This window comes from Octodon degus, unplaced genomic scaffold (assembly GCF_000260255.1).
Source record: "Octodon degus isolate 3935 unplaced genomic scaffold, OctDeg1.0 scaffold00321, whole genome shotgun sequence".
Classification (NCBI taxonomy): domain Eukaryota; kingdom Metazoa; phylum Chordata; class Mammalia; order Rodentia; family Octodontidae; genus Octodon; species Octodon degus.
The window spans coordinates 284316-292726 of NW_004524897.1; the positions used below are offsets into that span (position 1 = coordinate 284316).

Consider the following 8411-nt stretch of genomic DNA (forward strand, 5'->3'; position numbering starts at 1 on the left):
AGAGAGAGAGAGAGAGAGAGAGAGAGAGAGAGAGAGAGTTTTGTAAGCAAAGTAAATGCAACTTAATGTTTAGGTATATATGAACCCATCTACAAAATAAGCTAGATTTGAAACATCTGGAGGATTTATGGCTGGAATGGCCAGCACAAAACCAGCAAGTTATGAGGGAAATATACATCAAATAACTAGTGGGACAAATTGTAATTCCTTATAAAAGCTTAAGGTAGGCAATCACATTTTTGTGATATAATAGAGTGAACCAATACATGCTTGTGACATATTTTATTGAGTCTATATTTAAACAAATATGTGTAAATGCAGTGTAGCTCTAGAGATGCTACTATGTAAGAATTTCCTATGATTATGTTTTCATTAAACAAAATTTTCTTCTAATTTATATTTTAAAAATTCAGATCAATATAGTTGGAGACACTTTAAGTGAAATAAATACAGTATCTTTCAAAGAGGCAGTTATAGTTACTCTGACTCAAAGCCTTTTGTAAGACAAAGTAAGTTTCACTTCTACTGTATTCAAGTTGATAGTGAAATTGATATGTTCTTTAATATCTCATGTTGACTCCATCTAGATGAAAAAATGCAAATATTTGTTTCTTTGCTTTGAAATGATGGCTATTTCAAGGTAAAATGTTTCTCTAGGGTTAAATGACAAATGAGCAAGGAAAAGAACTGCAATTTATATGTACTTCAGATATAATTTTAGATAGAACTTCAAAGTGGTTCTTAAAATCATTTGTAGTTCTAGGAAGACGAATTCAGAAACAATCTCATTTTTTCTCTTAAGGAGTTTAAATTATACACTAAAATGATTTCAAAAGAGGAACAGGAGAAAGGACAGATTAGATGGAATGAAGCACATTAATATCTCAAGAAGACAGAAGTTTTTTGAGGGATTATAACAGAAAAATCCCTCTGAAACATGAATCAGGCTATCTTAGTAATTAATATTTTTATGAATACTTGGGAAACAGAAAAAGTTATTTGTTGACTTTTAACTAACTGTGCTCAAAACCAAATACTTTGCTAAATATTAGTAAATTCAGGGTGCTACTGACTAACTTAAAGACCTGATGCTCTTTTCTTTCTGTAGGATGCAAATTGAACACATTTCAAAGTAATTACTTTAATAACAACACTAAAGAAAACTGCTAAGGTTTTCATGGAGGAAACTTTCAATTTGTGGGGAGCTCAATCTTTAGAATTAAATTTGAGTTTTCAGGGGCCGTGGAGATGGCTCAGTAGAATAAACGCTTGCTTGGCCAGCAAAAGGGCCTGAGTTCAATCCCCGGTTTTGCCAAAAAATAAATAAATAAATAAATAAATAAATAAACTTGAGTTTGAATTCTAGGTCTGTCTTTTATTAGTTTTTTTGTTATTGTTATTTATTGCTCAAAACAACAATGAACTTTTATTACTTTGCACATTTTCTAGGGATCAGGTTTTTGAGAGAGGCTTAGCTGGGTAGTTCTGGCTTTGGGTCTATCGTGCAGTTGTAGTTGAGACACTCCAAAACTAGGACAAAAAATCAATAGATCATCCTCTCAAATTAATGGATACCTTTTGTATAATGCTACTACTTTTAAGCATTCTAGTAGTATACTGATTACCATCTCTCTCCTCTTCAGAAAAAGTAGTTCGTTCAAGCATGACTCTTCTCCCATTACAAACGTCAGGAGGAGTGTTCCCAGCACATTCTAGAGTAAGAGGACTTACCTATCTTCATGCTAGTCACTCATAGCTTTACCACTTCTATCTCCTTGAGATCACCAGAACTAAATGCACTATATTTTTGTTTCTACTTGCCAATGACTACAAGAAGTTTCAGGAGTTCAGAGGCTCGGAGGAGCTAGCATTAGTGTCCTGGAGGGTTGAATTCAACAGCCCAGAGGAGCTAGCATGTGCGACCTTGCGGGCTGAGTTTGGTAGAGTGGTTCTCAGGGGGACTGAGGCATACAGCTGGGTCAGGTGAGCTGAGTCATACTTCTAAGTCCAGTAGGGCCCAGTCTGAGGCCCACACCTATTGGGAGATCATTGAGGCATGGAGGAAGCAGGGGTTAACTTAGGTGAACTAGTCTACCTGGAAGACCCCAGTTATGTGAAGAGGAGGTGCCCAGACAGAGTTGAGGGGAAGTAGTTTATATACAAATTCCCATTTTATTATTTTTTTTAGAGAAGAGTCTACAGGGTGTTCAGGATCTCACTACTAGATCGGACTTGTAGTGATCTGCCTGTTTACAGCCTCCCAAGAGCTGGAATTATAGGCAGGTGACACCACGCCAATCTCAATTGCTGTCTCAGTGTGTCCCAGGGACGGGGCCGGCATGGCTGCCCGGGAATCGAATCCCTGGCCCCTGCACCTGCTTATAGGCACTTTTAACCATGCTTGAAATACCTGTCATTTTGTTTGTTTGTTTACATTAAAATCAGTAGTTGTTTACTGAGCATTCTTTATGTGACAATGACAGAGGCCTCAAAACTAGTTGGAAGTCCTTTCCTGAAAAAAACTGATTAGCAGTGTACTGTGATGAATGGGGTGAAAATATCACACATGGCCCAGTGAACAACAACAGAAGAAGTTTCAGAAGCATAGGAGCACATCGGTGACAAGGAGGGGCTGGCCCTCACAGTAGCAGTTCAAAATGGCTGGAGCTGTGTGCTGGGGCAAGGAGAAGGACAGGGTGAGGTAGGGCACTCACAGACAGCTCTCCAGGGCATGTTGAGAGATCGGATGTTATCCAGAAGTCCTTACAAATGAGAGTATCTGTCATTTTGGTCATCTAAATGGATACTGCTTCTAATGTCAAACCAAGTATTGCTATACTCTCTTTAAAGTAATTGTTTAAAAAAGGTAAAAGAAAATAAGAGACAAGAAAAAAATGTTATAGAGTTGTCCTGCTACAATGTTGTATATAGTTTGATTTCTAAAGTTCTGTGTAAAAATGTGTAATTTTTTTTTCACATTCTATAGGGGCTGAAATTTTAGAATATCCATCTGTGAGGACTCAGGACATAATAGAACCTGTGCTGTGACATCTTATAACTCAGTAGTGCCCAAAATTTTCTGATCAAGGACATTATGGGGCCACAGAGGAAAGTGACTGATGATGTATAGTGTGCCTAAGGAGAGTCACCTAGAGAGAAAAATTTCTCTCGGGCTTTCACAGAGAGAAAATTTGTTAAGCAATTGCTGTGACTCATCCACATGGCTGACACTGACAAAGATCTACAAGGTGCTGTGCATGGTTCCAGGGTAAATCCTGAGGTGATTTGACTGACCTTGTCAGAATCAAAAGTTACATTTTTAGTTATATAGGTCTTGCTTTAACTTGGTCTTAACCATCCAGCAGTAGAAGCATAACCATGAGGTATAAAATATAATGCCATATTAATATGTTGAGATGCAAAACGTTCAAGTCAACAACTTCTGACAATTGCCAGTTCTGCTGACAACCCATTACTATTATGGACTATTCGACTATATTGTGTTGTTTTGATGAATTCAAGTACCTATAATCTTTAGACTGCTTTCAAATATGAAAAGGTCCTTTAAAGAGTTCTCCAAATACAGATTCTATAACTGCAGTGGAACACCCATCTCTGAAAAAAACAAAACAAAAAAGAGGATATGCTGGGAGCCACAAGCTAGGAAATCAATGAAATATATGTAGTTGGGACTTGACAAACAGGCTACCTCACTCCTGAGATGAGCATCCTGTCTGTTTAAGGTTTGCTATCAGTTGCTAAGAAACCTAGTGTCATGCATTACTAACTTCACAAAAGTGAAACTAAAGGACAATTTTGTTGTGAAAAAAACAAGGGAAAGAAAAAATAAATATATACATATATATATGTATATATATATATGTATATATATATATAGTTTCTCTTAGTTCACTGAGAATAAAAGTTTGTACTGATATTGTTTAGACAATATATCATGTCTGCATCTTGTCCTCTGAATAACTACTAGGAAGACAACAATATGCAATGAATTAATTATTGTAAATGTCCTACTAACCTGTTATGAAACTGTTTCATTGCTATTTTCTTCTTTTTTCTCATTAAAATGAATAAAAATTAAAAATAATAAATATTGTTAAAATTTTAAAATGAAGACACTGATAAAAAAATTAGAGGATAATAGAAAAATGATGGAAACTTTGAATGACCAATATAGGAAAAAATTAGAATTCATGGTGCAGATTTGAATAGGAAATTAAAAACTCCATGAAAAGTGGTAAAGCTATTTGAATGAAATTGAAGATAGACTTTTAGATCTTGAAGACATTGTTGCAGCTAGTGACCAGGAAAGCAAAAAAAAAAAAAAATCTCTTAAAAACAACAAAGTTCCAGGAAATAATAATTCCATAACTGCAAGACAATGCAAATATGAACAACATAAGGCAAATAGGCATCATGAGAAAGAAGGCGCCAACACAAAGGACATAAAAAGAATATGAACAGAATAGCAGAAAACTTGCCAAGGTACCTGCAGGGCCCACCGTATAGGGTCCTGGCTGAGCCACCATAGCAAAGAGGCTTCTCATTCTATACACGGACATTCAGGAGGGCACCAACTGCCACCGCAAGGCCTACGCTAACACCACTATCAGCGGCACCGTTGGCCTAGTCTCCTCCACCTACAGCCTCATACAAAGGTCCCCGAGCTCTATCTTCAAAGGTGTGGCCAGGGCAGGACGGTACACATTCACTGCAGCCACCATCGGGGCCGTGTTTGGCCTGACCTCCGGCATTAGTCCCCAAGTCCGAGAGAAGCCTGATGACCCCCTGAACTACTTCCTTGGAGGCTGCGCAGGGGACCTGATGCTGGGAGCGCGCATGTACAACTACAGGATTGCTGCCAGTGGCTGCGTGTACATGGGCTCAGCAGCCACCCTTGTCAAGATGGGCCAGCTGGAGGGATGGGAGGTGTTTGCAAGCCCCAAGGTGTAGCCCTGCCACCTCCCGGAACCAGGACCAACCTGGAAATAAACTGTGTGCCTTTGAGTGAGGAAAAAAAGAAAGAGAAAAAGAAAAAGAAAACTTCCCAAATATGAGGAAACAATCTGACATTCAGATAATCAAAGCACATAGAACTGTAAATAATATCAATCCAATTAAATCTATACCTGGACATATAAAAATCAAGGTGATGGAAATTCACCTCAATAACAAAATACAAAAAGCTGCAAGAGAAAAGAAACATCACATTTAAAGGACAACTCATCAGAATAACGGCAGATTTCTCTTCACAAACCATCAAGTCAAGAAGCACATGGAGCAAAGTACTACAAGTCTTGCAAGAAAACAAATTCCAACCCAGACTGATATACCCTGGAAAACTATCTTTCAAGTATAATGGAGAAGTAAAATATTTCCGTGACAAAGAATAACTAAAGCAATTCATGGGGGCAAGCTAGATAGCTCAGCAGTCTAAAGCACCCGCTTAGGCAAGCTTACGCAGATGCAGGGGACTGCAGTTTGATCCTCCAGTACCATATGCCATGCCAGTCCCATCCTCAGCATGGGCTAAGCCAGTCAAAAAAAAAAAAAAAAAAACAACAAGCAATTCATGGCAAGCAAACAAACCCTACCCAGAGTATTAAATGTTACTCTAGAGAGGGATGAAAATGTCCACAATGACAACAGAAAGAATCCACCAAACAGGGTAAAAATTAAACACAGGAAACATAGGGAGCTAACAGTAGGAAAATACCATGACAAACATAAGCCAATACATATCAATTATAATCACCAATGTAAATGGACTCAGTTTACCAATTAAAAGATATAGATTGGCAGAATGGATCAAGAAACAAAACCCAGCAATATTCTGTATACAAGAAACACATTTAACCCCCCCAAAAAATTCACAGGCTGAAAATGAAAAGATAAAAAATAATACTATATGCTCCAAGAGCTAGAAAAAAAGCAGGGGTAGCTATTCTGTTCACAGACAATCTGAAGTTTAAACCAAGATTGATGAAATGAGACAAAGAAGCTCACTACATACCTTTTTAGAGGAGAACTTCAGGAGAAAGAGATAACAGTCATAAATATGTATGGAACAAATATGGGAGCACCCACCTATGTAAGATAAATTTTAATGGACATTAAAAATCTAATAACTAATAACACAATCTTCACAGGGGAGCTTAACACCCTCTTATCTCGAAAAGATAGGTCAGGTAGACAAGAAATAAGCAAAAGTTAGCAGAACTCAACCAAACCTTTGAAGAAATGGACTTAGTGGACATATACGGTGTTCTACCTAACAACATCTGAACACACATTCTTTTCACCTGCACATGGGCCATTCTCTAAAACAGACCACATATTGGTCCATATATCATGCTTAAGTAAATGCAAAAAAACTGAAATGATACATTAATATTATCTGAATATAGTTCAATTAAAGTTGAAACTAACAACAAAAGATACTACAAAAATCCTGTAAATTTATGGAAAAAATAACACACTCTTGAGCAACCAATGGGTTATAGTTGACATTACATAAGAAATTAAACAATATTTAATATCCAATGAAAATTCAAACACAATTTACCAGAATTTGTGGGATGTAATGAAAGCAGTTGTCAGAGGGAAAATAATAGTGGTGAACTCACACATTCGAAAAACTGAACATGAGCAAATAAATATCCTAATACTGTACCTCAAGCTTCGAGAAAAAAAGCAAATCAAGCCATAGCCCAAAGACAGGAGGAAGTTTTAAAGGTTATAGCAGAAATTAATGCAATTGAGCAAAAGAAACAATAAAAAGAATTAATGAATGAAGAGCTGGCTCTTTGAAAAATAAAATTGATAAACCCCTAACTAAGCTCACCAAAAAGAGGAACAAAAAAACTCAAATTCAAGCAATAAAGAATGAAATGAGTGAAATTACTACAAATCCTTCGGAAATTCAAAAGGTCATCAACAGCTACTTTGAAAATCTTTACTCTCACAGAATGAGAAGAACAGAAGAAATGGACAGCTTCCTACAAAGGTACAAATTAGAAAAACAGAATCAAGAAGATATGAAAACTCTGAATAACCCAATTATCAGCCAATGGAATTGAAAATATAATTTTAAAAATATCAACAAAGAAAGGCCCAGGTCTTGATGGATTCACAACTGAATTCTACAAGAAATTTAGAGAAGATTTAATCCCAAAACTCCCAAATTCTTCAATAGCATTGGAAAGAAAGAAATACTTCTAAAATTATTGCTGGAGGCAAATAGCATACTGATACCAAAAGCAGGGAAAGATTCAACCAACAAAAGAGAATTATAGGTCAATCTCCCTCATAAACATACATGCAGAAATCCTCAATAAAATACTAGAAAATAAATACTTCAAATCAGGAGGAAGATTATACACCACAACCAGGTAGGTTCATCCCAGGAATGCAAGTATGGCTCAACATATGCAAATCTATAAGTGTAATACATTATGTCAGCAGAACCAAAACCAAAAACGACATGATCATCTTAATAGACACAAAAAAGGCTTTTCACAAAGTCCAATACTCAGTCATTGTCAAAGCCCTACAAAAAATTGTAATAAATGGCCTGTAGCTCAATCTGATAAAAACCATTGATGACAAACCAACAGCCAACATCAATCTCAATGGAGAAAAATTGAAAGCATTTACCCTCAAAATAGGTATAAGACAAGGATGTCCACTATCACCACTCTAATTCAATATTGTTCTGGAATCATTAGCTAGAACCATTAGGCAACAGAGAGAAATGAAAGTAGTAAGATGAGGTAAGAAAGAAACTAAACTATCATTTCACAGATGATATGATACTCTATATGGAAGACCCAAAAAACTCCACCAGGAAGTTCCCAGAATTAATAACCAAATTCAGTAGCATAGCAGGATACAGAGTAAATACTCCAAAATCAATAGCATTCCTCTACACAGATAATAAACTCACTGAGAGGGAAATTAGAGAAACAATATCCTTCACAATAGCATTCCAAAAAAATGAAACATGTATGAATTAATCTAACAAAGGAAGTAAAAGGTCTATACAATCATAATTACAATACTCAGATAACAGATTAAAGAGGACTTTGGAAAAATGGAAAGATGTTCCTTGCTCCTGAATAAGAATGACCAACATTATGAAAGTGGCTTTAATACAGTTATATGTAAAAGATGAGCAAGGCAATGCTCCTGAGAATATTCAGAAGATTCTTTAATCTAGCAGTTAATTGGAAAGATTCTCACCCTGACTAACTATATATACTGATACTTGTGAACTAAGCTACTGCACTGCAGATGGTAATTTGTAACAGTAGTTTCATATTTGGAGTGCCTGTCATTCTGGTAGTCTGAATATGGGCGACTTTTCATGACATGCCATTTACTGCTATGATGTC

At 36.4% G+C, this 8411-nt stretch overlaps 1 protein-coding gene and 1 pseudogene across 1 annotated transcript in view; one reads left to right on the forward strand and one right to left on the reverse strand.

The window, feature by feature from the left end:
- Nucleotides 1-5023, forward strand: part of LOC105741177 — a 5269-nt pseudogene extending 246 nt beyond the window's left edge.
- Nucleotides 1-8411, reverse strand: part of Pih1d3 (PIH1 domain containing 3) — a 53187-nt gene that overhangs the window by 8642 nt on the left and 36134 nt on the right. The gene's annotated exons all lie outside the window — the stretch shown is intronic.